General features: G+C 40.2%; 1 long non-coding RNA gene across 4 annotated transcripts in view; it reads right to left on the bottom strand.

Moving 5' to 3' along the window:
• Nucleotides 1-23,925, bottom strand: part of LOC138762633 (uncharacterized) — a 287,652-nt gene that overhangs the window by 240,325 nt on the left and 23,402 nt on the right. For 2 of the 4 annotated variants that reach the window (XR_011356993.1, XR_011356994.1), the window contains one exon: nt 18,689-18,851. The exons of the other annotated variants lie outside the window; for them this stretch is intronic. This is a non-coding gene — a long non-coding RNA (uncharacterized lncRNA). Of the gene's footprint in view, nt 1-18,688; nt 18,852-23,925 lie in introns of those variants that run through there. 4 annotated transcript variants of the gene reach the window in all.

Here is a 23,925-nt window from a genome sequence, read left to right as displayed (position 1 = left end):
TTCTTTCTTTATCGGTCCTTATTATTTTTTTGTGAATTTTAAAAAAAGAGCACAGTTCTGAATTTCTGCCTCCTGGCACTTCATTCTGCAATTTTTGATAATTTGTTGAACAAAATAATAGGTGCAAACATCTTTGCACCTATAATGGGATTGCAGATTTCTCTCAGCTCTTTATTACCATATTGCAGGAACCTAGAATGATTTGCATGCATAATTTGTAAGATCAAAGTGAAGACTTGTTTTGGCATTAGTCCTTCAATGAGGAATAGGTTTTATAAGTTAGAAAGTTCGCTCTACCTGTGTACTTTGGATAAAAGAGTGGGAGTTTAAATCCCAAAATAAAGAGACAAATTTTCTGCATTTGTATAAAATGTGAGCTGTAAATGTACCATCAGAAAGAAAACAAAACTGCTTTCAATGTTTGAATGTTTATGAGCATTCCTTTTCAAGTGAAAAATTTCATTGGTAGACAGTATCTCCCTCAAGTACAAATAAGAAATAAACCCTGTTGAGCCAACCAGGATGTACAGGTTACTTTGCAGATCTGCCTGCCTTCCAGTCTTCCTGGAGTTAAGGCTTTCCACAGCATACTGTCCCAGATGAAGCAAAGTAATCAATTCAAGAAAGAGAATCACTTTAAAGTATTTTGACAAAGGGCTCAGGACTGAACTGTTTTCTTTATAAATCTTTACCTCTTATGGATGCTGTTGAGTTCTGCTGATTAATGATATTAATAAACTCATAAGGTGGGCAGAACAATAGCAGATGAAATTTAATTCTGGAGAAAGTTAAGTGATGCATTTCGGGAGGATAAATAAGACTAGGACATACACAAAAACAGATGGATCCTAAGGATAAGGATTCCTGCTACCACACATGGATTACATGGCTAAAAATGTATGTACCCTGACAATATATCTGAATTCTAAATCTAAATCAACAGATGGGATGACTTGCACCTGAGCTCGAGAAGGAGCAATATCCTTGTGGGCAGATTTGCTAGTGTGGTTCGGGAGGGTTTAAACTAGTTTACAAGGTGAATGGGACCAGAGTGATAGACCAGTGGAAGAAGTGCATGGAGAAAACCCAGATCTATCATTTAGAGAGGCTTTGAGGAAAAAAGAAACAGAACATAGGGTATCTAAGTAGTAAGGTAGAAAGGCTAGAGTGCATGTAGTTGAATGCAAGAAGCATCAGGAATAAGGGTGATGAACTGAGAGCTTGGATACATACAGCTGCAGAAAGGGTGGGTAATGAAGCAGGATCCTCTTTTGAGTCAGTATGGATAGAAATTAGGAACAGGAAGGGAGCAGTTAATCTGGTAGTAGCAGGGATATGGAAAAGCAGATGGGGAGGCATATTTTTGAAAGGTGCAAAAATAACAGGGCTGTTACTTCCCTAATATTGATTGGCACTGCTTAGTGCCAAAGGTTTAGATGAGGCAGAGTTCATTAAGTGTGTCCAGGATGGATTCCTGTCACAGTATGTTGACAGGCCGACATGGGGAAATGCCATATTAGATGTTGTATAAGATAATAACTGGGTCAGGTCACAGATCTCTCAGTTGGTGAACATTTGGGTGACAGTGACCACTGCTCCCTGGCCTTTAGCATTGTCATGGACAAGGATAGGGTCAGAGAGGAGAGGAAAATATTTAATTGGGGAAGGGCATACTATGAGGCTCTAAGGCTTGAACTTGTGGGTATAAATTGGAATGCCATTTTTGCAGGAAAATGTACTATGGAGATGTGGTTGATGTTTAGGGTTCTCTTGCAGGATGTTAAGGATAAATTTGTCCTGGTGTGGCAGAGAAAGAATGGTAGGGTGAAGGAACCATGGCTGACAAGAGAGGTGGAGAATCTAGTGAGGTGGAAGAAGGCTGCATATATGAGGTTAAGGCAACAAGGATCAGCTAGGTCTCTTGAGGAATATCGGGTAGTGAGAAAGGAGCTTAAGAGGGGGTTGAGGAGAGCAAGAAGGGGAAATGACAAAGCCTTGGCGAGTAGGGTTAAGGAAAACCCCAGAGCACGCTTCACTGATGTGAAGAGCAGAAGGATGACAGGAGTGAAGGGAGGACCAATTAGAAATAAAGTGGTAAAATGTACCTCAATGCTGTGGAAGTGGGTGAGGTCCTCGATGAATACTTCTCTTCAGTATTCATCAAGGAGATGGTGAGGACAATATGGGTGGGGTAAATGTTCTGGAGCATGTTGATATTAAGAGAGAGGATGCGTGGAGCAGTTAAAATGAATTAGGTCGAATAAGTCCCCAGGGTCTGACAGAATATTCCCCAGGCTGCTCTATGAGACAAGGGAGGAGATTGCTGAACCTCTAGCTAGGATTTTTGTGTCCTCGCTATCCATGGGAATGGTTCCAGAGGATTGGAGAGTGGCAAATGTTGCCTTCTTGTTCAAAAAAAGTTGATAGGGAAACTCCAAATTATAGACCAGTGAGCCTTACATCTGTGGTGGTCAAGCTATTGGAGAGGATTCTTAAAGATAGGATCTATATGAATTTAGAGAACCATGGTCTGATCAGGGATAGTCAGCATGGCTTTGTGAAGGGCAGATCATGTCTCACAAGCCCGATAGAGTTCTTTGAGGAAGTGGTCAGATATATTGATGAGGATAGTGCGGTGGATGTGGTCTACATGGATTTTAGTAAGGCATTTGACAAGTTTCCACATGGTAGGCTCATTCAGAATATCAGAGGCATGAGATAAAGGGAAGCTTGGCCATGTGGATTCAGAATTGGCTTGCCTCTAGAAAGCAGAGGGTTGTGGTAGAGGGATTTAATGCAGATTGGAGGCTTGTGTCTAGTGGAGTCCCTCAAGGACCTCTGCTTTTCACGATTTTTATTAATGACTTGGATGAAGGGGTAGAAGGGTGAGTTGGCAAGTTTGGAGTTGACACAAAAGTTGGTGGGGTTGTGGATAGTGTAGAGGATTGCACAAGTTCAACCCGGAGAAGTGTGAGGTGGTATACTTTGGAAGGGCAACCCCCGAGTTCAAAGGTAACAGCAGGATTCTTGGTCATGTGGAAGAGCAGAGGGATCTGGGGTCCATGTCCACAGATCCCTGAAAGTTGCCTCACAGGTAAACAGGGTAGTTAAGAAAGCTTATGGGTGTGAGCTTTCATAAGTTGAGGGACTGAGCAAGGTAATCATGCAGCTCTACAAAACTCTGGTAAGATCACACTTGGAATACTGTGTGCAGTTCTGGTCACCTTATTACGGGAACGACATGGAAGTGTTGGAAAGAGTGCAGAGGAGCGTTATCAGGATGATACCTGGTTTAGAGAGTGTGCATTATAGGCAGAGATTAAGGGAGTTAAAGCTTTACTCTTTGGAGAGGAGGATGAGAAGAGGCTTGATAGGGGTATACAAGATATTAAGAGGAATAGATAGAGTGAACAGCCAACACCTCCTTCCCAGGGCATCACTGCTCAATAGAGAGGGCGTAGCTTTAAGGTCATGGGTGGGAAATTCAAGGGAGATATTAGAGGAAGGTTTCTTACCCAGAGAGTGGTTAGAGCATGGAATGCACTACCTGGGTCAGTGATGGAGGCAGGTACATTGATGAATTTCAAGAGATAAGCAAATGGAGGAATTTAAAGGTCGGCACAATATTGTGAGTCAAAGGGCTGGTACTATGCTGTACTGTTCTATGTTCTATAACCATTCCTAGAGAAGATTCCACAGCCATTGCTCTCACTAAAGCCAGTGACTATACTGTGACCTCTTATACCAGACATTGCTGCTCCTGACTTTAATAAAGGACATTCCATTTGTACCTCTCTTACTCATGGAACAACGCACCAAGACCAAAGAGCCAACAGACACAATTAAAGTTAATGTTTGGGACCACAATAATAACTAATTACTTTATGTGAAGCAGCTCTCGTCCTGGTACAGAATTGGAATGAACCAGCAGGATAATAAAATGCCAAGAAGCTTAATTTGGCACATCCACCCTTAAAAAAGCACAGTAAAGATATTCTAACAGTTATTAGTACAAGAATCATTTCTGAGATTAATTTATATTATTCTTGGAAGTTTATTGTGGAGTTTAATGAACTGACTAATTTTCTTCCCTTGAGGAAGATTATATATATTGGTGCGCATACGCATGTTATATATGGACTAATTAAATATAGTTTTATTGAAATCAGGTGAACGCACAATTGAAATCACACATTTAAGTGTTAAGGGCAAGTTTGATATTTTCTCATTATTTAACAAAAAAGTGTGCTGTAAAATTATAATTTTACATTTCCTAAGTTGACAAGACATGTTATAGTCAATCAAATGCAAAGGAAATAGTTAAATCAGTTCAATATTTGTTACCAAATGTAATAGATCATTGATTCAATGTAAAAATTCCTGGGAAAAGCCCCTCCAAGCTCGATCAGAGATTCAGTCCAAACATTCTCCTTATCGTAAAATTTACATATTTCAAGGTTTTTTTAATCACAAGCTTGGTTATCTGTCTAACTAGAGGGCTCACAGCCGATATCTTCCCAACTGGAGGGATATGAAGCGAAAATTACATTTTCATTGCATTAAACCTTTCCAAGAATACATAAAGACATTGATGAATGTTTTGAAACAGCAGAGTGTTATTATGCACCACAATTAATTACTAATGATTTAAATAAATAGTGTTTCACTCAGGGAATATATCCACCATTTCAAAAAAGTTATTTCAAAACTACATTTGTGCCTACATATTACGTGGTCCAAGACTTGAATGATCTATTAATGAATAGAAATGAATAGTTTCTAAAATAGTTAATGAATGAATGCAATGCACAAAAATTTGTTTTTGTGACCTGCAGATCATTATTCCGATACCAAACTTTAGGTGGTGGTTTATCTGAGAGACTTGGAAAGCCAACAAAATATCAATAAGTTTTTGAAAAGCCAGGGTTAAACTAACAAATGATGCCACCATTTCACAATAAAACACATTCTGGTTTTCATATACTCCCTGTTCACCAAAAATGTAAGCCAGTTCATTTCAGTTTGACTAAATTCACCCCAAAATTTCAATATTTACAAATGAGGTTATATTTTTCACTGAATCTGTCTTCCCACTAGAAATGTTAAAATTACACATTCACCACAGGGAACATTCCTAGCGAAGAAATAAAACCTTCACAAACTTCCCAACACCTGCTCTCTATTCAAGCAAGCATTCTCAACATTGCAGTTTTGTTTGGATAACTGGGTTCCTGACTGAGTATTTTTTGACCATGTGGAGCCTATTTATGGCAGCTTTGTGAATATTTTAGCTCTGCAGACAGTCAAAAGCAACAGGGGGTCACATACATCCCTCCCTCCCTCCCTCTCTCTCTCTGTAACATGAATTCACAGCTTGAACATTCTACAGAGCCTTGATTCTCGAGACTCTCTCCATCCATGCTTACAGAGAGTCATGCATCCAAGATTACTGAAAGGAAATGGATCCATCTTTCCTTTTTAATTGCCTTCTGTGTCACTCTCACACATGCATGGACACTGGGTGACAAGAGGACAGCCTTAAATTAAATATTCATCCAGTGCAAATATAATGTTTCAAGTATAAGTATAATACATTCTCAACTACAAAGCTAAATCTTCGCTCAGCGTTGGATTACTTTTACATTCTGTCAGTGTTGATAGTTTGAAATAGCTTTAAGATCCTTTCAATTACTGTTCTGAGAAATTGAAAATAGTGTGTTAAATGTGTTTCATTGTAAATATAATACTTCTCACCAATTCTTCAAATGACATTTGGATAAATTGGATCAGAGAGCTTAAATTCTTGCTGAAGGCCTTCCACTTACTGAACACATCCTTGCCAGAAAACAATTTATTCCAATCCACTCTTCCTAGATCCTTTCTCACTTCCACAAAATTAGCCTCTACTCCTATCCTTATCCATTATTAACTTGAAACTAATGACATTATGGTCACTGGATCCAAAATGTTCACCTACACATACTTTTGTCACCTGTCCTGTCTGGTTCCCTAATAGGAGATCCAGTACTGCATCCTCTTTCGTTAGCACCTCTATATATTGATTTAGAAAATTTTACAGAACACATGTAACAATCTCCAAGCTATCCAACTCTTTTCAGTATAGAAGTCCCAGTAAATATGTGGAAAGTTAAAATCTCCTACTATCACAACTTTCTGCTTTTTACATCGATCTGCAATCTCTCTACAGATTTGCACCTCCAATTCTCTCTGACTATAATACAACCCTATCAGTGTGGTCACACCTTTCAGTAGACAAGCCCTCTGGGCTGTCCTGTCCAAGCACAGCTGTGATATATTCCCTGATGAGCAATGCCACTCCTCCCCTTTCATCTCTCCCCCTCTATCATGACTGAAACCACGGAACCCTGGAACATTGAGCTGCCAGTCCTGCCCCTCCTGCAACCAAATCTCACTTATAGCAATAATGTCATAATCCCACATGCCAACCACATCCTAGGATCATCTGCCTTTCCAACAATACTCCTTGCATTTAAATAAATACACCTGAGAACATTTCTATCATGTACAAATATTTGATTTCTGTCTATACCTGCAGTCCTCACATGACCTTTATCCTCCTCCACCTCACTAAGTGCTCTAATACTCTGGTTCTCAAAATTGTCCCATCAGAACAGGTCCCACCTTCCCTGGCCCAATGATCTAGAGACCTGAAGCCCTCCCACCTACACCACATCTTTAGCCATGTGTTAAGCTGCATTATCCTATTTCTAACCTCACCAGTACACGGCACAGGTAGCAATCCTGAGATCACTACCCTGGAGGTCCTTTCCTTCAAACTAGCACCTAACTCCCTGAACTGTCCTTTCAGCACCTCCTCACCCTCCCTCCTGAAAATGCCATGAACTCGATCTGAGATATCTCAAACCCTGGCACCAGGGAGGCAACACACCATCCAAGATACTCGACCTCTTCCATAGAACCTCTTATCTGTCCCCCTAACTATGGAATCCCCTATCACTTGGCTTTTCCCCTTCCCCTTTTTTCTTCTTTGGCTTGGCTTCACGGACGAAGATTTATGGAGGGGTAATGTACACGTCAGCTGCAGGCTCGTTTGTGGCTGACAAGTCCGATGTGGGACAGGCAGACACGGTTGCAGCGGTTGCAGGGGTAAATTGGTTGGTTGGGGTTGGTTGTTGGGTTTTTCCTCCTTTGTCTTTTGTCAGTGAGGTGGCCTCTGCGGTCTTCTTCAAAGGAGGTTGCTGCCCGCCGAACTGTGAGGCGCCAAGATGCCCGGTTTGAGACGATATCAGCCCACTGATGGTGGTCAATGTGGCAGGCACCGAGAGATTTCTTTAGGCAGTCCTTGTACCTCTTCTTTGGTGCACCTCAGTCATGGTGGCCAGTGGAGAGCTCGCCATATAACACGATCTTGGGAAAGCGATGGGCCTCCATTCTGGAGACGTGACCTGCCCGGCGCAGTTGGATCTTCAGCAGCGTAGATTCGATGCTGTCGGCCTCTGCCATCTCGAGTACTTCGATGTTAGGGATGAAGTCGCTCCAATGAATGTTGAGGATTGAGCGGAGACAACGCTGGTGGAAGCGTTCTAGGAGCCGTAGGTGATGCCGGTAGAGGACCCATGATTCAGAGCTGAACAGGAGTGTGGGTATGACAACGGCTCTGTATACGCTAAGAGGTTTTTCAGTTGGTTGTTTTTCCAGACTCTTTTGTGTAGTCTTCCAAAGGCGCTATTTGCCTTGGCGAGTCTGTTGTCTATCTCGTTGTCGATCCTTGCATCCGATGAAATTACTTATATAGGGGATGTTGACAGTGCTGGAAAAACCAGAACTCATCCCCCATTCCCAGTTCCTCTTGAGAAAATGATAATAATTGAACAACAGCAGCCTTTTTTGATGTAGGTACAACCACAGTTTGTTGGTGCGTTGGAATCAATGGCAGAGGAAAACCTGCCAGTCAGTGGCAATGGTTTGAAATGCCTGAAGCTCTTGTTCTTCTTGGTCAAGGTCACAGGGATCGGAGCTGCTCAGGCAAGCAACCAAAGTGCACTTTGCAGATGGTTCACACACCAGCCATGACAGCATTGAGAGTGGTGGATGAAATGCTGAAAGAGTTGGCTACTTTGACCCAGATGATAAATAAAAGTTCCTGAATGCTGCTCAAACTACATTCAGAGTGAAACACGGAAGTCTGCAGATGCTGTGATTGCAGTAAAAACTCACCAAAATGCTGGAGGAACTCAGGTGATCTGTCAGTGTCCATAGCAGACATAGATATATTGCCAACGTTTCAGGCCTGAGCCATATAACCATATAACCATATGGCCACAGAACAGGCCAGTTTAGCCCTACTAGTCCATGCCGGAACAAATCCCCACCCTCCTAGTCCCACTGACCAGCACCTGGTCCATACCCCTCCAATCCTCTCCCCTCCATGTAATTATCCAGTCTTTCCTTAAATGTAAATAACGTCCCTGCTTCAACCACCTCCGCCGGAAGCTTATTCCACGCCACCCTGTGCGTGAAGAAATTTCCCCTCATGTTCCCCTTATAATTTTTCCCCTTCAATCTCAAGGCATGGCCTCTGGTTTGAATATCCCCCACTCTTAATTGAAAAAGCCTATCCACGTTGACTCTCTCTGTCCCTATTAAAATCTTGAACACCTCCATCAAATCCCCCCTAATTCTTTACTTCTTATGTTACTTAGACAAAAGATCTCTGGATTTTTTGGTCTGTTATTTTTTGTGATTTTATTTAATATCTGATTTAGATCTTCCCAAAACATATTCACTTTCATACATGCCCAAATTGCATGTATTGTTGTTCCCATTTCCTTCTTACAGCGAAAAAATCTATCTGATAATATTAGATCCCATTCTTTTAACTTTTGAGGCGTAACCAATTATACTGCATCACGTGTAACCTTGTATTTATTGTATTCTTCATAGTTCCAGAACATAGCTTTTCCCATGCTTCATTTTTATCTTTATGTTTAAATCGTTTTCCCACTTTTGTTTAGGTTTATGGCTTATTTCATCATTTTCTTTATCTTGCAGCTTAATGTACATGTTAATTATAAATCTTTTAATTATCATTGTGTCTGTAATCACATATTCAAAGCTGCTTCCTTCTGGTAATCTCAAACTGTTTCCCAATTTATCCTTTAAGTAAGCTTTCAGTTGATGATATGCAAACATTGTACCGTGAGTTATTCCATATTTGTACTTCAACTGTTCAAATGTTAATAAATAATTTCCAAAAAAACCAATTTTCTATTCTTTTAATCCATTTTCTCTCCCACTCTCTAAAGGAAAGGTTATCTATTGTAAAAGGGATTAGTGGGTTTTGTGTCAATAACAATTTTGGTATTTGGTAATTCATTTTTTTCCTTTCTAAGTGGATCTTCTTCCATGTATTAAGTAAATTATGCAATATTGGTGAGCTTTTATATTGCACCAGCTTTTCATTCCACTTATAAAATATATGTTCTGGTACCTTCTCCTCTATTTTATCTAGTTCTATCTTAGTCCAGTCTGGTTTTTCCCTTGTCTGATAAAAATTTGATTTTTATCGGAGCTTAATTGTGGTGCTCTATAATAAATTTTTAAGTTTGGTAACTGCAAACTACCTTGGTTGTACCTCTCCATTAATTTCTCTAACGCCACCCTCGGTTTCCCCCTTTCCACAAGAATTTCCTTATTATTCTCTTTAGTTCATTAAAGAATTTCTCTGTTAAGGGAATTGGTAATGATTGAAATAAGTATTGTATCCTTGGAAAACATTAATTTTAATGCAAGTTACCCTCCCAATCAATGTTAGTGGTAATTCTTTCCAATGTTCTAAGTCTTCCTGCAATTTCTTTATTCGTGGCTGATAATTTAGTTTGTACAAGTGGCTTAAGTTATTATCTAACCTGATACCTAGGTATCATTTAAATGGTGATTATATTTTAAATTCTGTATAATCCACGTTACTCATTGGCATCACTTCACTTTTATTTGCATTGATCTTGTACCCCGATATTTCTCCATACTCCTTCAATTTCTTATGTAATTCTTTTATTGATATTTCTGGTTCTGTTAGGTATACTATCATGTCATCTGCAAATAAGATGATTTTATACTCCTTCTTTATTTTTATCCCTTTTATTTTATTTCCTGTTCTTATCAGTTCTGCCAATGGTTCTATTGCTAAGGCGAACAATGAGGGGGATAATGGACATCCCTGTCTAGTTGACCTACTTAATTTAAATTAGCTCGATACAAATCCATTTACTGTTACCTTCGCCAATGGTCCATTATACAATGCTTTAATCCAATTAATGTATTTTACTGTTAGATTGAACGTCTGTAATATTTAAATAAATAGTTCTACTCTACTCTGTCAAAGATTTTTTCTGCATCTTAAGCAATAGCCACTGTTGGCCTCTTATTTCCTTGAACTGCATGAATTAGATTAATAAGTTTACAGACCTTATCCGCTGTTCGTCTTTTTTTAATAAATCCAGTTTGATCTTGTTTTACTATTTTTGAACACAATCGGCCAATCTGTTTTCTAATAATCTGAGTTAAGTAAGTAGAGATATTGATCTATATGATGCTGGTGTTAATGGATCCTTCCCCATCTTTGGTATTACTGTAATTATTGCTGTCTTACATGAATCTGGCACGTTTTGTGTATCTTCTATCTGGTTCATTACTTCCAGGAGAGGAGGAATTAATAACTCTTTAAATGTTTTATAGAATTCTATTGGGAATCCATCCTCTCCTGGTGTTTTATTGTTCGGCAGCTTTTTTAATATATCCTGTACTTACTCTATTTCAAATGGTTTTATCAGTTTGATTTGTTCCTCTTCTTGCAATTTCAGCAATTCATTTTTAGCTAAAAACTCTTCTATTTTATCATCTTTTCCCTCAGTTTGGTATAATTGTTCATATAATTCCTTAAAGTTCTCATTAATCTCTAATTTGTTTGTCCTTTTTCCTTGATGCCAATACAGTTCTTTTAGCTTGTTCTGTTTTAAGTTGCCAGGCTAATATTTTATGTGTTTTTTCTCCCAGTTTGTAATACTTTTGCTTTATTTTCATAATGTTCTTCTCCACCTTATACATTTGTAATGTTTTGTATTTTATTTTTTTGTCCGCCATTTCTCTTTTTCATTATATCATCCCTTTTTACTAGTTCTTTTTCTGTACTTACTATCTCCCTTTCCAACTGCTCTATTTTCCGATTGTAGTCCTTTTTCATCTTATTATCCGATTGTAGTCCTTTTTCAACTTATTATCTGTCCTCTAATGAAGGCATCCCATAATATAAATTTGTCTTTCACTGATTCCGTGCTTATTTCAAAATATGTTTTAATTTGGCATTCAATAAACTGTCTAAATTCCTGCCTTTTAAGTAGCATGGAGTTTAACCTCCAGTGATATGTTCTTGGTGCAATGTCCTCCAGTTCTATTGCTAATAACAGGGGTGAATGATCAGATAGTAGTCTAGCTTTATTCTCAGTTTTCCTAATTCTCCCTTGAATATGGGCCGACAACAAAAAATATAAATCCTTGAGTATGTTTTATGCCTTCTCGAATAATATGAATATTCCTTCTCTCTTGGGTGTTGCCTCCTCCATATATCCATTAGTTTCACTTCCTGCATTGATTTAACCATAAATTTGGCCACTTTATTCTTTTTGCTTGTCTTTTGCTTTTGAGCAGTTTTATCCAACATTGGATCCAAATTAAGGTTAAAATCCCCTCCTATCAATTTATTTCCTTGTGTATCTACAATCTTCAAAAAAAATTCTGCATAAACTTTTGATTCTCTTCATTAGGTGCATATATATTGAGCAATTCCAAAATTCTGAATATATCTGACACTTTATCATTACATACCGCCCTGCTGGATCTATTATTTCCTCCTCTATTTTGATTGGTACATTTTTATTAATTAATATGGCTACACCTCCAGCTTTTGAAATATATGATGCTGCCATTATGTGTCCTACCCAGTCTCTCTTTAATTTGTTATGTTCCACTTCAGTTAGATACATTTCCTGCACAAATGCTATATCTATTTTTTTCTTTTTTCAGTAAATTTAATAGCCTCTTCCTTTTAATTTGATTATGTATTCCATTAATATTTATATTCATATCGTTCAATGTGACCATCTTATATCTTTTTACACCTCATTTCCGCTTCCTCACTACCTCCATCCCCCTTTTCCCCATTTTCATCTCTCAGTTTTCCCTTTTTAAACTCAATGTATGACAACACATTTAAAACATAAAATACTCCAACAATTCGCACACCCAATATTACCTTAACCCCAAATACCCCCCCCCTCTCTGAGTTGCCCCTTATCCCTTGCCAGGCAACCACAACTCCCCTTTCCATTTGGATTGTGATCTTGCTCGCAAGCATCAACTGATTTTGCAGTGATGGTTATTCTCTACCCACCAAACACCCCCAGAAAACACTTTTTTTACACATATAACAAAGCTCTCCCCTTTTTGCCACCTTACTTCCTTCCTTCCCTTCTCTTTCCATATACATTGTTTTTACATCTTTATATATACTTTATCACTGTTCTTCATGCTTATTACATCTCTTCATCTCTCCTTCTGTCCTATAAATGCTCTGCGAATTCTTGTGCTTTCTCCAGATCCGAGAACAGTCTGTTTTGCTCCTCAGGTATAAATATTTTAAGCACAGCTGGAGGTCTTAACATGAATTTATAACCTTTTTTCCATAGAATCGATTTTGCTGTATTAAACTTCTTCATCTTCTTTAAGAGTTCAAAACTTCAAAAGCGTTAAAAAAATTTTTGACCCTTGTATTCCAATGGTTTATTATCTTCTGTAATTTTATTCCTTGCCCGCTCCAGTATATTTTCTCTTGTCGTATATCTCAAAAATTTTACTAAGATGGATCTTGGTTTTTGCTGTATCTGCGGTTTCAGAGCTAGTGTTCTGTGTGCCCTTTCTATTACCATTTCTTCCTCCATTTCTGTCGTTCCCAGGACCTTCGGGATCCATCCTTTTATAAATTCCTTCATGTCTGTGCCTTCTTCACCCTCCTTTAGGCCCACTATTTTTATGTTGTTTTGCCTACTATAATTTTCCAGCATATCAATTTTCTGAGGTCACAATTCTTGTGTCTCTTTAATTTTTTTGTCATTTTCTTCCAATTTTCCTCTTAAGTCGTTTACTTCCATTTCTACAGCCATTTCTCGTTCTTCCACATTTTCTACTCTATTCCCTATTTCTGTCATGACTAGTTCTAATCTTTGCATTTTATCTTCTGTTCTTTTCATTTTTCTTTTAATTGCACTAAATTCTAATGACAACCATTCTTTTAATGCTCTCATTTGTTCTTTATCTATATTCTGTCCAACTGTTTTACCTTCTATTTCTCTGTGAAGGTCTTGGTCTTCTTCTTCCTCTTCTTCTGTGTCTGTACCTGTGTTGTGTCTTGTTCTTCTCTTCTTTGTATCTGTATCTCTTCTGATTTTCCTGAAACATTGCTTGTATCACTTTGTCGAGCCTCTTCTTGCTGGGCCTCTTACTGTTGGTCCTCCCCTTCTGGGATGCTCATCTGTTGGGCCGCCTGCTGCTGCTCCTCTTGCCATTCACCCCGTTGGCTTTCTTCCTCGCCTGGTACCTCACTCCCTCTCCTGCCACCTTCCTCATCTTCCAGCTGAGAGCCCTGGTGTCGGGCATCCCTCGGCTGGTCACGCCGTGGTTGCCCGCTCCTCGGCTGAGCCCCTCACCCGTTAGTGTTTTCTTTTACCTTTGATTTCATACTGCTCATGTGCGACTCCTCGTGCATGCCCAGAAGTGCACTTTTGTTTGGCTCAGAGAGCCATTTTTGCAGTCCACCGGTTGGGTGGTCGCGACTCTGCAGGGCCGGCACCAACCTCGGAGAATGGACGTTCTTCACCACCACGGCTCCCTGTTCCTTCATGCAGGTAAAGCCTTCTTCTTTCTTTTCCACTGACTTTTCTTCTTTTTTCCCCATTGTTTTAACTTTTTCCTTCGTAGGTGCCATCTTCTTTCTCTTCTCTGCAACTTTATCTTCTACTTCTTATATTTTTTGTTTGTGGAACTTTATCTTTACTTTTTTTCTGGAGAGGGCTGGTTTTACCCTTCCAGCCACTACTCCATCATGTGACTCCTCCGCCTGAGCCCTTATTCAAGGAATAAGCAGAATGAGTAAGAAACAGGAAATCTCAGAACACAGACAGTGCTGGCTGGGGGAGGCATCCAGACCAACAAAAGGTGTTAATTGGATATGATGGGGGAGATGTGAGTCATGATTATGTCTGTGCAAAAGGAGACAGTGAAAAGGGAGAGAGACAGATCTGGGAGAAACCAATGGAGGAAGAATTGAGGGGTAAGGGGGTGGGGGGGTGGTGTTTAATGAAAGCCAGAGAAGTCAATATTAATACCACCCCATTGGTTGTGCCCAGTCAGAAGATGAGGTGTTGTTCCTCCAATTTGCAGGTGGTCTCGACCTGGCAGTGCATGAGACTATGGGCAGAAATGTCAGCAAGGGAACAGGATGGAGATTTAAAATGGGTGGCCACTGGGAGATTCACACTATTGTGGCAGACAGAGCTGGGTGCTCAACAAAGCGATCTCCCCATCTGTACTAAGTCTCTACGATGTAGAGGAAACCACAGCGGGAACACCAGATGCAGTAGATGATCCCTGCAGATTCACAAGTGAAATGTTGCTTCACTTGGAAGGGCTATTTGGGGCCCTGAATGGTCATAAGGGAGGAGATGTGGGTGCAAGTGGAGCACCTCCTGCAGTCACAGGGGGACATCCCAGGGGGGAGATTGGTGGGGAGGGAGGAGCGGCCAAGGAGGTTATGGAGGGAGTGGTCCCAGTGGAAAGCAGAGAGGGGAGGAAAGGGGAATATGTATCTAGTTGTAGAATCACGTAGTAGGTGGTGGAAATGGCAGAGGAGGATGTATCAATTAAAATATGGTGGCGTGGCCGGAGCTGGTGTAATGGCTTCACTCCCCACTCTCTCTGGTGCAGACCCAGAGAGAGGAGGGAGCGGAGATACAATGCTCCCGTGGAGTCCAACTATTCAGTCCATCCACCATCAGCTCCACACAGACTTCGAACAGCCCGTTAAAGGAGCTATTGTAGTTTTATTTAAAATCCTGCGACAACAGGGTCTGAACCCAAGATGGTGCCACCTATGATCAGCAGCAAGTACAAGGGGTTCCAGACTCCAGGGAAGCAGAGGTCGGGCGTAGGGCACCAGAAAACAGGGAGACAAACTCTGTTTGAGAAGATGCAGACGGGATAAGCCATGGGACGATGACTACTGTGACAAACCAGTGAAGAGTTCTGCAGATGAAGGAATCTCACAGGTGGCCGACTGCTGGTGACTCGAGGTAAGGCACCCATGGAGGCTCCAGGCTGATGGCGACTGTGGTCAAGAGGCTCACACCAGGCTGTGGACTCCTGAAAACTGGCTCAAAACCGATGGGATACCAGGTATCAGAACCAGGATGTGAGAGGGTGCCAAGGGCACTAAAGAGTTCCTCATCATATCACATATCGGAGGTTCGACTTCGGAGTTTGGCTTGCTGACGGTTTGGACTGGACTCTGTGTGGCTGAGGCTATGCGGATGAGGGCCAAGTTGATGGTGGTAGATGGAAAGCCACATGGTTTGAAGGAGGAAGACATCTTTGATGGTCTGGCATGGAAGTCCTTGTCCTGGGTACAGATGCGATGGAGACGGAGGAATTGAGAGAATAGAATGGAATCTTTACAGGGGTCAGCGTGGGAAAAGGTGTAGTCAAAGTAGCTATAGGAGTTGGTGGTTTCTAGAAGATGTCTGCTGAGAATTTGTCTCCTAAGATGGAAACAGAGAGATTGAGAAAAGGGAGAGGATTGCTAGGGATGGACCAAGTTAATTTGAGGTTGGGGTGGAAGTTGGCAGCAAAATAGATGAAGTCAAATCATCATGGATACATGAGGAAGCACCAAGTAGTCACTGATGTAGCGGAAGAAGAGTGGAGGGGCCTTGCCTGTGTTGGCTTGTGGCGTGGATTGTTCCTCATTGCCAACAGAAAGGCAGGCAGAGCTGTGGCCAATACAGTTACCCATGACTACCCCTTCAACCTGAAGAGGGATGTCAAAGGATAAAGTTCTGCCAGCTGGAGGAGGGTGGTGGTGGAAGGGGACTGGTTGGGTCTATTGTCCAGAAAGAAATGAAGGGCTTTGAGGCCTTCAGTATGGGGAATGGAGGTGTATAGTATAGTATAGGGAAACAAAGGGCTTTGAGTCCAGACACACAAGATCTTTAAGCTCATCCTGAGCCAGTAGGCAGTAATAGAGCGGCATAGTTAGCACATTGCTAATTATAGAAGACCCTTTCCATACAGCACATAATATCTTCAACCCACTATCATCAAGAAGGTACAGGAGCATCAAAATCAGGATTACTAGGCTGGATAATGGCTTCTTCCCACAGGCTGTGAGACAATGAATCCTGTAACAGTGAAAGTTATCCCAAATATTTATATATATTTATTTTGATTATTTATGTGATCTTCATGTACTGAGTATTTTATCTTTTTGTGCATGCACTATGGTCTGAAGAAAAACTGTTTCATTAGGCCATAAATGTACAATCAGATGATAGATAATGAACTTGAACTTATAGTACCAGCAACCAAGTTCAAATCTGTTGCTGTCTGTTCTCCCCGTGGCCGTGTGGGTTTCCTCTGGATGCTCTGGTCTCCTCCCACATTCCAAAGACATGCAGAACTAGTTTTAGTCACATGTGTGTATTGGGTGGCCATGGGATCATGGGGCGGAAGGGCCTGTTACCATGCTTTATCTCTCAGTTGAACATCAAATCCCCTGACAGTCTGTGCTCAATACTTGAATCTCAGAAGAAGGATGTGAATTTGGAAACTTCTGGGCCAAAAGCAAGACTATGACCAGTGAGCCATAGTTTTGCTCATTGAAAGTGTTAAGTGAACTACAATACTGTAAACTCAGTGTGAGATGTCAATTATCAAATTTAGGAGTGTGTAAGATCTGTTAATGAGCACAGCAATGATTGAAAACCAAACATGAAAATCAGTGTGAAACACTCACTCTTTAAACACAAGACTAAAAAATGACTTAATTGAAACAAAAGGATAGCAAAATTTAAAATAAACTAAAGACACTTACATGAAACCAACTGATGGTACCTAAATGTCAAACCCAGGATACATTGCAAGCATCTGAAATTCACTATTCAGTAAAATCAAAGTAAAACATAAGGATAAAAGCAACTGAAATGTACTAAGGCATCAGAAACACAAGAGATAAAACATTTGAGATGTGATACAAGATTAACTAGTACAGCATTACAAATTTTTCCATCTAAACTTAAGATTGCAATAAGTAGATATCAAAAATTAGCTCCAGCACTGTAAAATAAATCACATTCAGATTATAAAAACCATAACATTTTTCAAGAATTTTAGAAGATGAATTGCTTCAAAAGGCTAAAAATGTCAAATGACTTCAGGACTTCAGCCTTTAATTCCACATTCAGCAAAGGATCATCAAAATTAAATAGTTCAAATTTACTTCAAGCCTGTAAACATGTCAAACTCCCCACAGCAATGTTAGAGTGAAATTTTGTACTGGATTACAAATGCCTAATGTTTAGCAAAGATTATAAATAAATGACATTTCCTACATAACTGAACATATCTGAAATTAGTATAGATTAACTCGACATAACTAGTATATTTCTTTACAAATATCTCTCCAATAGAGGAGCTTAAGGTAAGAAATGCAGAAATTAATGTAACTGAAATAAAGGCTATTCTTTAAATGAACAGCATTTTAAAAAATATTTTATTTTAAAGTTTGCATACATGTAGAATATATAATCCATATACATCCATCATTTTAATACAAATTGATACACTACAAAAAAAACCCAAAATATAACCCCTCTTTAAAAACTAAAAAAGTACCTAACCCCAACCCCGCAAAAAACCAAATCAATCATTACTTATACATGTTAAAAACATATGATAACATATTAAAGAAAAGAAGAAAAAGTAAAAGAATGATAAAAAAAAAATGCTGGTTTGTACTAAGGCAGGTCAGAGAACACAGAGGACTATCAAATATTATCTATGAGTTTATATGGACATTACCCCTCCATTAATCTTCGTCCGCGAAGCCAAGCCAAAGAAGAAAGAAGAAGAAGCAAATAGAAAAGAATAAATCTAATCCACAATACTGATCTTATGTATATAGGGCTTATTATTTGTAGGTATGTATTATATTTATTTCTCAAATCAAATGTAATTTTTTTCCAATGGAATGGATTTTTGTATTTCCGCATCCAATCAGATCCAATAAGAATCTGGCTTCTAGGTGACTGCAATACGTTTTCTTGCCACTTTAGTACTATTTTTACAAACTTTCATTGAGTTGGTGAAAGGGCCAGTTTAGGATTGGTTTCCTCAAAATTCCCTAACAAAAATAAATCAGGATTTTGTGGACATGAAATATTAGTAATGCCTTCCAGCAATTCCTCTACTTTAACCCAAAATAGTCTTACTTTTGGAAACATTCATGTGGAATGCATAAAAGTACCCTAAAACACTTATTTGATAAATCCAATTTTATTTTATGCAACTTACACAGTGTGATATATAATTGATGTAAAAATTGTACTGTATTAGCCTGTATCCCACATTAATGATATTGGACATGTAATCTCTACACAAATCCATCCAAAATTGCTCATTGTAATATTCAGATCCTGTTCCCATTTCTGTTTATATTTATAGAGTCCTGGTTTACATGTTGATCTCTGTAATAAAAGATACATTGCAGAGGTAAATTTCTGTTCTGGCCCTCATCAGACAAGAGTTTCCACTTCACTACATGGCAATAATAAACTTTCTGGTCCCAGTTTAACTCTTAAAAATTATTTTATTTCAGTGTTCCATCTGTCCATCATTATAAAATGTTCTGTTTTCCACATCACTGCCACATATTTTTCCTGCTATTGCTATATTAAGAAAAATTTCATTTCACATCTTCTTCAAATATAATACCAAGTAAAAATATTCTTGGATCCTTTTGTATTTTTATCTTCATAATTTGTCCTAATAATATATTCAAATTTTCCCAAACTTTTTCCACTTTAACACAGGACCAAACTGAGTGTACAAAGGTCCTACTTCCTTATTACATCTAAAACATTTATCAGAATAATCTGAGTTTAATCCTTTTGATTTATATGGATGATGTAGAAATTATACTGTACCATTATACTGTAACATTAATTGTATTTGTTACACTCTCTTGGCACAATCTTGACCAAATTTCTTCTTGAATATGTATATTTAGATCTTTTTCCCATCTTTGTTTTGATTTATAGAGTTTTTTTCCACATGGTATCTTGCAATTTTATATACATATTTGTAATAAATTTCTCAATAAATATATCTGTAATTAAATATTCAAATTGGCTGTTCCATCAGTCTTAAACTCATACCTAATTTCCCTTTTAAATATATTTTAAGTTGATAGTATGAAAAAATTGTATTATTTGGTATTTCATATTTCTCTTTCCTTTGCTCAAAAGTCATAAAAAAGGAACCTAAAAAACAAAATTGTTTACCATTAGAAAAATTACTCATAATTTAAGGAATCAGATTGGGAATTTTTATAAGATTTGGGAACCATATATGGAATTTGTTAATAAAACCCATCCACATCACCCACTCTTCTCAATCAATAAGCAGGAGGTACAATAGTTATATCTAGAGATTATGATTGATGATTAATATATAGTGTTTGTTGATGCATCGAATAACCAGACAACACAAAGTAGCAACCTCTGACAAATGTTTTACTGTTAAATTCAACAATACAATGTATAACAGGAGCCCCTGGAAATGGCATCTGCCACCAGACAAGCTCCATCTCTTTTATTTTAAACAAGGATGCTTCACGGGGACTCATGCATGCACAATAGCATCACAGTGAGAATGGGGGTTGCAGTGGGTGCAGGCAGCCAAAAGAAGTGGCTGTCTACATCCCCTTTCTTGGGCAACCCCCTTCACATACCACAACCCATGTATGTGTCATACATTAAAATAATTATAGTTCAGCAGTGAACAGTCAGCCCAGTTCAATTCCAATATTTTGAGTTGGGCTTACAAGTGCGCCCGAAGTGTGTTATGTAATAGTCAGTGGAGGAAGTGGATGCTTGGGGTGTTTCAGCTTGAAAGGATGTGCCATCCATGGTCTCAGAGTTCCAGCCATTTGTTTCATGGGTTGTTGCTGAGGGAGCTTCGCCTACCCCAGGTGATGTTCCAGATCCTGGTTTATAGTTTTATCAGGCATGGTTCGGGATGGGGGTGGCTCCCTTACGGCAGGATGTGTCAAAGGTTTCTCTAATACACCCTTCCTTCTGATTTTACCATGTATAACCTTGGATCCTGGCAGATCCTTTCGACTATGCCCATAAGATCATAGCCCTGTGGACTATGACTTGCCCTTCTGCTAATGGCATGAGTGGCCGGCTGTTTCTGTCGTAGCACCTTTTCTGCATTAGCTTCCTGTTCAGCAGTGGGATTTAATTTCTTGTGGGTTCTTTAGCTGAGGCTCCAAGAGTTTCCTTGCCACAGGCAGAGTTGTCCGTGTCGGCCTGGACATGAGTCGTTGCGTTGGAGAGCCCAATATGGCATCGCCAGGGATGTTCCTTAGGTTCAGCAGATTTAGGAACACATCCATATTTTCGCGCTCCTCATGGCTCTTTCAGCCAATCTGTTTGACTGTAATCTGTTTGACTCCGGGTTGCTAGTGGTTGAAATCTCATGTTGTTGCAAAGCGTCTGAATTTCTCACTGGTGAACTGGGTACCATTGTCCGACAGCAGAGTGTGGAGAGCCCCATGCACTGAAAAGTGTCTCTTTATCTTGATAATGACTGCCAACGAGGTGACGTCAGGTAAAATGTCTATCTCAAACCATCCAGAGTTTGAATCGACAAGAACTAAATACTGTTGATTGTGCCATTCAAAGATGCGTGATGCCAAGGTTGACCAGGGGTGGTCCAGTACCACATGAAGCTGCAGCTGCTCTTTCTGTTGGTGTGGCCTGGTGCTGTTGCACACCAAGCAAGCTTGTACCTCCTGGTCTATGTTTTGGTCATCCCGGCCCAAAAAAATATGTCTCTATCCCTGCGTTTGGTTGATTCTGCCCTTGGGTGACCTCTGTGCAGGATATTGACATAAATGTTTTGCAGTGAACTTGGAACTACTGCTCTTAGGCCTTTTGTTATGATTCTGTCATTTATGAGTAATTCGTCCAGGAATGGGTAGTTGGGCTGCACTTCAGGCGATAGGCTGCGCTGCTCGTCAGGCCAGCCGCCCATGATAAAAGTGCTCAGGGTCGTCAAAGTTGTATCTTCAGCCGTGTGCTGTCTCAGTTCCTCCAACCAGGAGGAGGAGATGTGCATTACTGTCATTATATCAAAGATGGTTTGGTCCTGCCAGAAGCAACACCGAAACACACTCCACACATGTCCTCTTCCTCAGCTTGTTGGATTGTGCATTTCTTGGGGGCACGAGATAGCACATCGGCTAAGTGCATTTCTTTTCTGTACTTGTAAACTTAAGTCAGGTTGTATTTCTGAAGCCTGAGCATCATTCTCTGTAATCGTGCAGGGGTCGCATGCATTGGCTTTTTCAGAATTGTGACCAGAGGTAAGTGGTCAGTCTCTATGGTCACTGGTCTACCGTAAATGTAGTCGTTGAATTTTGAGCAGGCAAAAACTACTGTCAACAATTCCTCTATTTGGGCATATCTGGTCTCCATGGTGATGAGTGACCTGGATGCAGAGGCCATTGGTTTTCCATCCTGCAGGCATGCTGCACCCAGACTGTTCTCTGATGCATCACAGGTTAGCATGACTGGTCTTCGCACGTCGTAGTACAATAGAACAGGTGAGCATGACAAGTGTCTTTTTAATGCATGGAATGTGTTTCGTTGTTGCTTCTGGCAGGACCAAACCATGTTTTTATGCATCAACTGCCTTAGCGGGGCGGTAAGATCACTGGTGTTCGGAATGAACTTGCTCTGATAGTTGACCATGCCCAGGAAACGTAGCGCTGTCACGTCTATCGGTACTGACATTTCACTAATTGCTCTAGTCTTTAAAGGGTCCACCTTCAGGCCTTCTCCTGTGAAAATGTGGCCTACATAAACAACCTGGTTCAGCCAAAATCTGCACTTACAGGGGTTGATCTTAAGATTAACCTTCCAGGCTTCGTTGAGTATCTTTTTTAAATTTGCATCACGTTCTTCCAGGTCTTTGCCATCTTCAAGTATGTCATCAATAATGATGGCACAGGGATACCCCGCAAAGATTTGCTCTATTGATCTTTGAAATACTTCACTGGCTAAATTGATTCCAAATGGCATTCACAGGAATCTGTATTGGCCGAAACTTGTGCTGAATGTAGTCAGCAGTGATGACTTGTAGTCAAGATTGATTTTCCAGAAGGAATTATTTGCGTTCAAATCCGAAAAAACAGTTGCATCGGCCATCTGTGCAGCAACTTCCTCCATGGTACACATTGGACGGTGTGGTCACTTTAAACCTGTATTGAGGTTTCTCGGGTCAATGCAGATCAGGATCTCCTGTCTGTCTTTTTAATTAGCAACCACAATGAACTACACCGACTTGGTGGGATCAAAGTCTGGGCCCAGGTCCTGCATTCTGTCCAGCTTGGCCTTAACCCTGTCCTTTATTGCTATCAGTATATGGCGTGCCAGATGAACCACCAGGCTCACTTCTGGGTCGAGCCGCATGGAGTATGTTACTGGCAGTTTTCCCATTTCTTCTGTAAAAAATTCATTGTACTCAGAAAAGATTCTGTGTGTCAGATCATCTTCGGCCGGACTTATCTGGTGTACCTCTCTGCTAAACAAAACAAATCCTATGTCCATGCTTGTGCTCAGGCCCAGCAGAGGCAGGATGTCTTCTTTGACTATGAAGAAAGTTAGTATGTGTAGCTGTCCTTGAACGTAGCACCGCAGTTGCACTGTGTCATTGGTTATAATTTTGCTCCCCATGTATCCCACTAGGCTTGTGGTCTTGGAGCACATTATTTCCTATTCTGACTTCCTCAGTAGGTTGAACGATCTTCGTAACATGACGTTGCACTTGGCTCCAGTTTTAACTTTCATATCTGCTGCTTTGCCATTGATCTTCATTGTTACAAATGCTTCGTTATTCCTTCTGATTCTTGTTGGGTCTCCTGCTATCTGCAGAGTCAATCCATCAACATAATACTCGTCATTCGAGTTGGTTTGTCCTTGTTCAGGTTCCAACTGGTTAATCATCCTTCTGTATCTGGGTCTCAGGGTGAGTTGCTGCCTGGCTCTGCAGCATCTACTGAAATGGTTCTATTTCTGGCCTGCTCCAAACTGCTGGCCGAACGCCGGACACATCTCTCGTCTTGCCACATGGCCACCGCCACAGTTGCCGTACTCAATCCTGGGTGAGAGTGTAGCAAGGCTTGGTTGGCTTTATCTTCTTTTGGCTTCCGGCCACTGCCTGTTTGTAGGTCCTGCCTGAATTGTGTCTATGTTTATTATGCCTTGCTGCTATGGAGGGCTAGCTTTCTGCTGTTCTCTTCCATGGTTTCGTAAGCCAGACATGTGGAGATGGCCTTTGCGAGCATTAGTTTATTGTCATGCAGCAGTGCCTTTCTCATGCCTTCACCGCAGATGTCGCAGACCATCCTGTCTTTAATCAACTCCTCACAGAATGCTCCGAAGTCACAGGTCCTTTTCAGGTCACTGACATACAAATGAATCAACTCTCCAGGCCTCTGGTTTCTTGTTTTAAATCTGTGCTTTTCCATCG

The sequence above is a fragment of the Narcine bancroftii genome, chromosome 5 (assembly GCF_036971445.1).
Source record: "Narcine bancroftii isolate sNarBan1 chromosome 5, sNarBan1.hap1, whole genome shotgun sequence".
In the NCBI taxonomy this organism is placed as follows: Eukaryota; Metazoa; Chordata; class Chondrichthyes; order Torpediniformes; family Narcinidae; genus Narcine; species Narcine bancroftii.
This window is presented reverse-complemented; position numbering and strand designations above follow the sequence as displayed.